The sequence below is a fragment of the Gavialis gangeticus genome, unplaced genomic scaffold, assembly GCF_001723915.1.
Source record: "Gavialis gangeticus isolate Ggan-Ray unplaced genomic scaffold, GavGan_comp1, whole genome shotgun sequence".
NCBI classification, from domain to species: domain Eukaryota; kingdom Metazoa; phylum Chordata; order Crocodylia; family Gavialidae; genus Gavialis; species Gavialis gangeticus.
This window is the reverse complement of record NW_017729025.1, coordinates 156059079-156065516: the sequence shown is the minus strand read 5'-3', so window position 1 is coordinate 156065516 and position 6438 is coordinate 156059079. Positions and strand designations below refer to the sequence as shown.

At 46.3% G+C, this 6438-nt stretch overlaps 1 long non-coding RNA gene across 1 annotated transcript; it reads left to right on the top strand.

The window, feature by feature from the left end:
• The first annotated feature begins 196 nt into the window (after positions 1 to 196).
• Positions 197 to 6207, top strand: LOC109299512. Its single transcript, XR_002097905.1, has 2 exons — positions 197 to 344; positions 5954 to 6207. It is a non-coding gene; the product is annotated as an uncharacterized LOC109299512 (long non-coding RNA).
• The last annotated feature ends 231 nt before the right edge of the window (positions 6208 to 6438 follow it).

Here is a 6438-nt window from a genome sequence, read left to right as displayed (position 1 = left end):
CGAGCCGAGCCGAGCCGCGCCGCTCAGGCAGGCTCCATGCTCCGGGCGCTGCGCGGCGCTGGGCGGGCAGGCAGGGGGGAGGCGCTCGTCGCCGCCTCCTCCTCCTCCTCCTCCGGCCGCCGCGAGGGGAGGGGGCTGGAGGGAGTCTCCCGCAGGTCCCGGCCCGAGGAGGAGCCCGGAGCCGCCCCGCCCCTGGCCCGGCCCTCGCGCCTCCTTTTGCCGCCCGCTCCTACAGGTGGCCGCAGGGAGCCGCTTCTGGCCTTTCTTCGTGGCCGCCTTTCTCGCCCCAGCCCTGCCAGAGTATCTCCCCCCCTGCATATACACACACGCACGCGCGCGCTCAGGTAAGATGCACACAGTCTCAATATGATGCACACGCACACAGAGTCTCAGGTAAAACGCGCACACATGCAGAAAGTCTCAGTAAGATGTGCACATGTGTGTACATCTCACCTGAGCCTGTGAGTGTGTGCATGTGCACAACTTACCTACTGCGTGTGTGCCTCTTACCTGAGACTGTGAGCACGTGCGCATCTTACCGGAGATGTGTGCACACAGTCTCAGGTAAGATGCACACATGCAGTAGGTAAGTTGCGCACACATGCATGCTCAGGTGAGATGTACACGCACACGCACAGAGTCTCAAGTAAGATGCATACGCACAAGCTCAGGTAAGATATACATGCACTCAGACTCAGTAAGATGCACATGCATGCACACAGTCTCAGTAAATGCACACAGTCTCAGGTAAGATACATGTCCACACACAGAGGCTCATGTCAGATGCACATGTGCACACACAAACAGTCTCAATAAGATGCACACACACAGTCTTAGGTAAGATGCACATAGTCACACACACGTGCTCCCCCCACCCTCCCCTTCATCCTTTTATTTACTCCTTATTTTTGTCAAGAGTCAGCACCCAACCACAGCTGCTGTAGTGGGACTGATGTTTCCTCCAGTCACACTTCATTCATTCCTTTGCCAACCCCTACCCTGAGAAGTGTGTGTGTGTTGGCCGGGGTGGGAGGAGGGTTATATCCTCAGCACATTTTGGTTACAGGGCATGATATCACTTCTCTTCCTCTGCACTATTCAAGCATTTTTTTTTCTCCCCGCTTTGGAACCAAACTGGGAATTTGTTCTGAAAAGACGCTCTTAAGCCAGTGTTTCTCAACCTCTTTTAGACACATGGAGCCCCTCCTTAGACTTGAGGCACCCCTTGGAAAATGTCAGCTCTTAGTTTTCACTCCTTTTTTGACTATAGAAATACAATATGGCTATTATTCTGTTGCAAAGAACTCAGAAAGAACACAACAGTAGGGCTGTGCAAAGCTTTGGATCATGATTCAGGTTTGGAGATGATCTGGACGATTTGGAGGTCGAATCTATGAATCCAAATCAAATCACTGGAAGTTTTAGGCTTTCCGAATGGATTTGGAGCTTCCAAATCGCTTCGGAAAAGATTCTGAGCCTGCAGCTTTCACCCTGCTGCACCTTAACACACACAGTGTCACCCCAAACCCCTGTACCAATCTTCTTGAAACTTGGCAGGCTTCTTGGCCTCACCAGGGGCTACCACGCCTGTAGTTTTCACCCCCCTGTGTTGTAACACATACATGTGACACGAATTTTGCTTTAAAGAACTTGGGGTACAGTTCCCCCTGAACCGGTCTTCTTGAAACTTGGTAGGCTTCACACTCTCACTAGAGGCTACCACTCCTGCAAGTTTCATCCAAATCAGACAAAAAAAAACAAAGTTATAGATATTTCATTTATTCCCCATTATACCCTATGGCCGGATCTCCAAGGCAGCTCTGAAGCTTTGGAGCCGCTTTGACCAGATCGAAGCAGGAACCCGGTCCAAAGCTCCGAATCGGGTCTCTGGCATCCGAAGCAGCCAGATCCAAAGCCAGATAGAATAGCTGCCTACTTCCACAGGCCTACACAACAGGTCAGCATTTTTTAACACTGTGGATTCTTATTTAAAACAGTGGGGTTTATCTTGTGACTCATGTTTGCACACCACAGTGATAACATTACATGGCATTCTGTAGCACCCCTGGAAGGATCTCGAAGCACCCCAGGGTGTCACAGCACCCTGGTTGATTTTCACTGTGTTAGGCCTTCAGCTACTCAGGGCTTGCTGGAGAGATGGGCTCTGAAAAAGAAAACACATTTGCCGTTTCTGGGGACCATATACTGGTAGTTGCCCTAACCTGGCAATGTTAGAACACAGTTTAACTTGAGTTGTACAGATGGGATTGATTTACAGCCACTTGAAAACAAAATAAAAATAAAAGTTCAGAATAAACTTCATGCTTCAGGCATAAAAAGGGAAGAATTTTATTTTAAACGGTTCGAGGTTTTTAATAACATTTTATTTAAAAGACATTTGTGGATTCCCCTGCTTCTCTCTCTTTTTCTCTCCTGCCTCTGGAGAAAAGGTGTGGGGGTAATGGAAAGCAGAGCCTGGGGTTTGCTCCAAAAATTTTTTTTAAAAAAGTTCTTAAACTATTTCCCAGAATTGTCTTTTTAAAGAAGGGCACTTTATAAAGTATATTGAAATGACCTGTGTGCTCAAGAAACATGCTGAGTCTCCTGATTTTACTATATAATGCTCCAATTTTGTGTATGCCTCTTCAGAATGCTGTGATGAAAAGAGCAAGGTGGTTCTCCACTTTTCCTGTACTGTGACCCTACACAGAAAAATGTTTCTAGACCAGCCTCCCATCAACCAGAAAAGAAAAGGAGTGGCCTTTTGTCTCTGGAAACTTTTTTGCAACCATCAGGTTGAGCACCTATGCTATCAATAAGCAAATCATTGTTAATAGAAATTTATTTCAGTGGTTGCTTTATATTTTAAAGAGGAGCAGTTTCATATTTCCCAATGGTTAAAAATATAACACTGTATTCGTTGTGAAATCTTCTGTTGATACAGCAGGAATGGGTACGAAGGTCCTTGACCTGCAAGTGATTACTTCAGTCAGGCTCCTCGCCGGGCCAGGTCTCTGCTCACACACAATGGCAGGCTCCAGACCTGGTGCCACTATTCCAGATGTGGACTTTCTGCTGAACCTTGGGTAAAATTTGTTCCAAAAACCAATCAGTGATTTTTAGTTTCTCTGAAAAGCCATGAATGTTTTCAAGGCACAAACGAGGTTTTAGGATTGACTTTCAAAGAAACCCACAAAAGAAATTAATATATAATCTATAAAGGTTTATTTTTAAAGAGAGTTTGACCTATTTGATTATTAATCTGAGAAAAATTCCTGACTTCCCTTTTTTTTACTGAGGAAGCACTTGGAGGACCAGCAGAGTTCCTTCTTAAAACAGGCTACAACTTTGCTACAATTTGGGCTGATGCGTCAGGGTTCAACCATACTGTAAAATGTTAATCATATTTTCCAGATTTGTTTCTGCCAGGTCAACAGTAGGTTGTGGGAAGGACACCACCCACCACGCCTACTTCCCATCCACCTGAGTCCATTGATACACTTCCAGGGCTGGAAGTCTGTCTATGAGACTACTCTGGACTTATCCCTGGTGTCTGCTCTTGAGCCCTCAATCTTCAGTCAGTCTGACAGCAGATTCCAGGGATGAGTCTGGAGGCCCCTGACTGATGAACTTCCAGCTCTTAAGTGCATCTGTGGATTTGGGTGGGCGGAGCATGCTTAGTCCCATCCTCCATGAGTTCTACCGCTGATACAGTGTAGATAAGCCAAAAGCTGTACCATGCCTAAAAAAATCATACTACAGACAAACAGTTGGGAGAAATGTTCATGGTGAAGGCTGATTCATTATTCAAAACCAGTAAAGAACATTTTGATAAACCAGTCTGACCTCCTGCATAACAATAGCCATAGAAGTTCTATGTGAAGCCCTCAGGCATGGGGTTAAACCAGAATATTTTTATAAAAATGTCTTCCAATCTCAACTTAAAGATTTTGAGAGGCAGATAATTTAGCAAATCCCTTTCACAAGGCCTCAGTTAACAATGAAAGGTTTTTAGCTTAAGATGAGTTAAATCAGTGCAAAATTTTGTATGGACACTGTAAGTTTAAGTTAAACCTGTGCAATCCTGAAAACTGATTGGGCCTGAGAGCTGAGAAAGTACCCATTCCAGTGTTCTAGCCATGGAATAAATCCTTTGGCAAAATCCTTGGGAGTCGTTGCTGGCCAGTGCTCCAGGGGCTCCATCTCCCTTACACCCCTGCCATGCATCAGCCTGTTGGAACGGTTGGATGTTGGTCAGTCCTACCCCTTTTGGATGCCATAGCCTCTGGCATCCCCTATCCCACACTCTTGACCTCGGAGGTCAGGCGCCATGTTGATTTGGTCAGCTGCCTTTTTCTTGTCGGCCGTGGTCTACAGCTCACCGGTCGTAGACCCAGCGGCAGTTCAATAAATCCACCCTGAAGGGACTTCATGGGTACAGGGTTGACCCTAATGATGGATCTGCCCAGTGACACTGAGGGGCCCTGGGGTGCTCAGCCCCTGACGTTAGTCCTGCGGCCTTTTCTCCTGGCTTGTGGGGCCTTGAAATGAAGGCAAAAGAACTTCAGATAACTTAAACTCCAGGGAGGGCCCAGGGGCCTCTTTCCTACTCATGAGTCCTGTGTGTGAAGGTGCCTATCATTCCTCAGCATGATCCCAGGACCTAGCTCACTCCCTGGGTCAGATGCTGGGTGCTCTTCCATGAGCGAATGGACCCCCTACTGGGTCCTCCCCCAGCCTTTTCCCTCGGAGACAGGCAGGTTCCTGGCTGGTCCAGGACGGGAACTCGCAGCCTCCTCCCTGCTGTGTTCCCCCTGCCTTTTCCCCACCACTGGCTTTTATCACATCCAGGCGGTGTCTTCTCATTACGTCATCCTCCTGTACCAGTTCCAGTCATATAGAAAAGTGGCTGATGAACCGTGTGGGAGGTTTTTTCCCCTGCAGCTTGCCCTGGCTCGCTGCATCTGAAAAAGGTAAGTTCACCCCATTCAAGGGGTAAGTTCCCTGGAGTTGCGGCGGACTATTCCCACCAGAACTCCAACTGTGGAAGAGGGGTTTCCGCCCCTCTACTTTCATCCCCCTGGGACATTTCAGTTTTTACATATGTAAAAAGAGGAATAACAGTACAGTAAAAGCTTTGTTATCCCGCGTGAGTTGGGTAAGGGGGGTGCTGGTTATCTAAAAATTCTGATTACCTGAGGCAGGGGTTTTTGGCTGGACACAGAGTGGGGTGGTAGGGGGGAAGGGAGAGGGGGTGGTGGCAGCCACACACAGAGGGATGACAGCACAGGGTAGTGGGTAGAAGTTCAGCGGTCATGTGCAAGCTTCCCCCCCTACATGAAAGTCCAATTAACAGAGTATTCCAGTTATTAAAATGCTGGTTAACACAGCTTTTACTGTACTTCCTTTCTTTCACGCTTTGTTTCTCTTGTCCATATGGCACGGAAGAAGTGAGAGCAGGGTCTGGGCCTGGCTATGGCAAGAAGAGAAGTGAGTCATCAAGAAAAATACGCCAGCTTATCATGATTCTGCCCTTCTTTTCTGTCATTATTGTTATCAACTCTGAAGGAAGAGGAATGGAGGATGCACAGGGGCTGTAGGAGGAAAAGTATGGAGCTCATTTATAGCTGTATAAGGTTTGAATACCCAGTGAGCCATCCAAGATAACCAGCCTGCCCAGCCACAGCCAAAAAAGTTGGCTCAAATAAAATACTCTAATTTCTTTTTCCTATATTAACTCCCCATAGATTTGCTTCCTCTCCCCAATTTATAGCATCTTTCTTTCCCAGCTTCCAGCATGGTCTGAGCTCCTGTTATTCTCCTGTTATTCTAGCCTTTAATGACAACTGCAGAAGCCCTTGAAGTAAATTTACTGCCTTATAAATGACACTTGGGTTTATTTTATGTTATGTTAAATATCAGTAACAGGAGGTATATCTTTTTTCCCCTTCAGAGGCACCACTGTTCAGCTGAGAGGAAGTCACTAGCTCTGCCCATGCTGAAGATGAACATCAGATTTGCCTTGCTGTTTGGCTAAGAGGATTATGAAGTGAGCAGTAGGAGTTGAAGGGACAGCATCACACATCTTCATTCTATGTTTCTAAGACCAAACAACTGCATTGTTTTTCTAGTACAGTATTTTGCATTTGTCTTTTTATGGCTAGTCACCTGTCCTCTAACTAGAAATACAATGATAAATCAAGCAAATTTAGAAACTTGTTCTTTGTGACATGTTTCAGGGGAAAAACAAACAAACAAACAAAAACCCATTTGATGGGTTTGAAATTATTTGAGAAGCTCTGGTTCATCTGAATACAGGGTTTTCTTTTCTTCTTTTAACATATATACAGACCCAGAGCCACAGGTAGGCATTTTGGCATTTGGTGCAGATCATGTGTAGAGCACCCCTTTATACACTATTATATAACATTACTACCA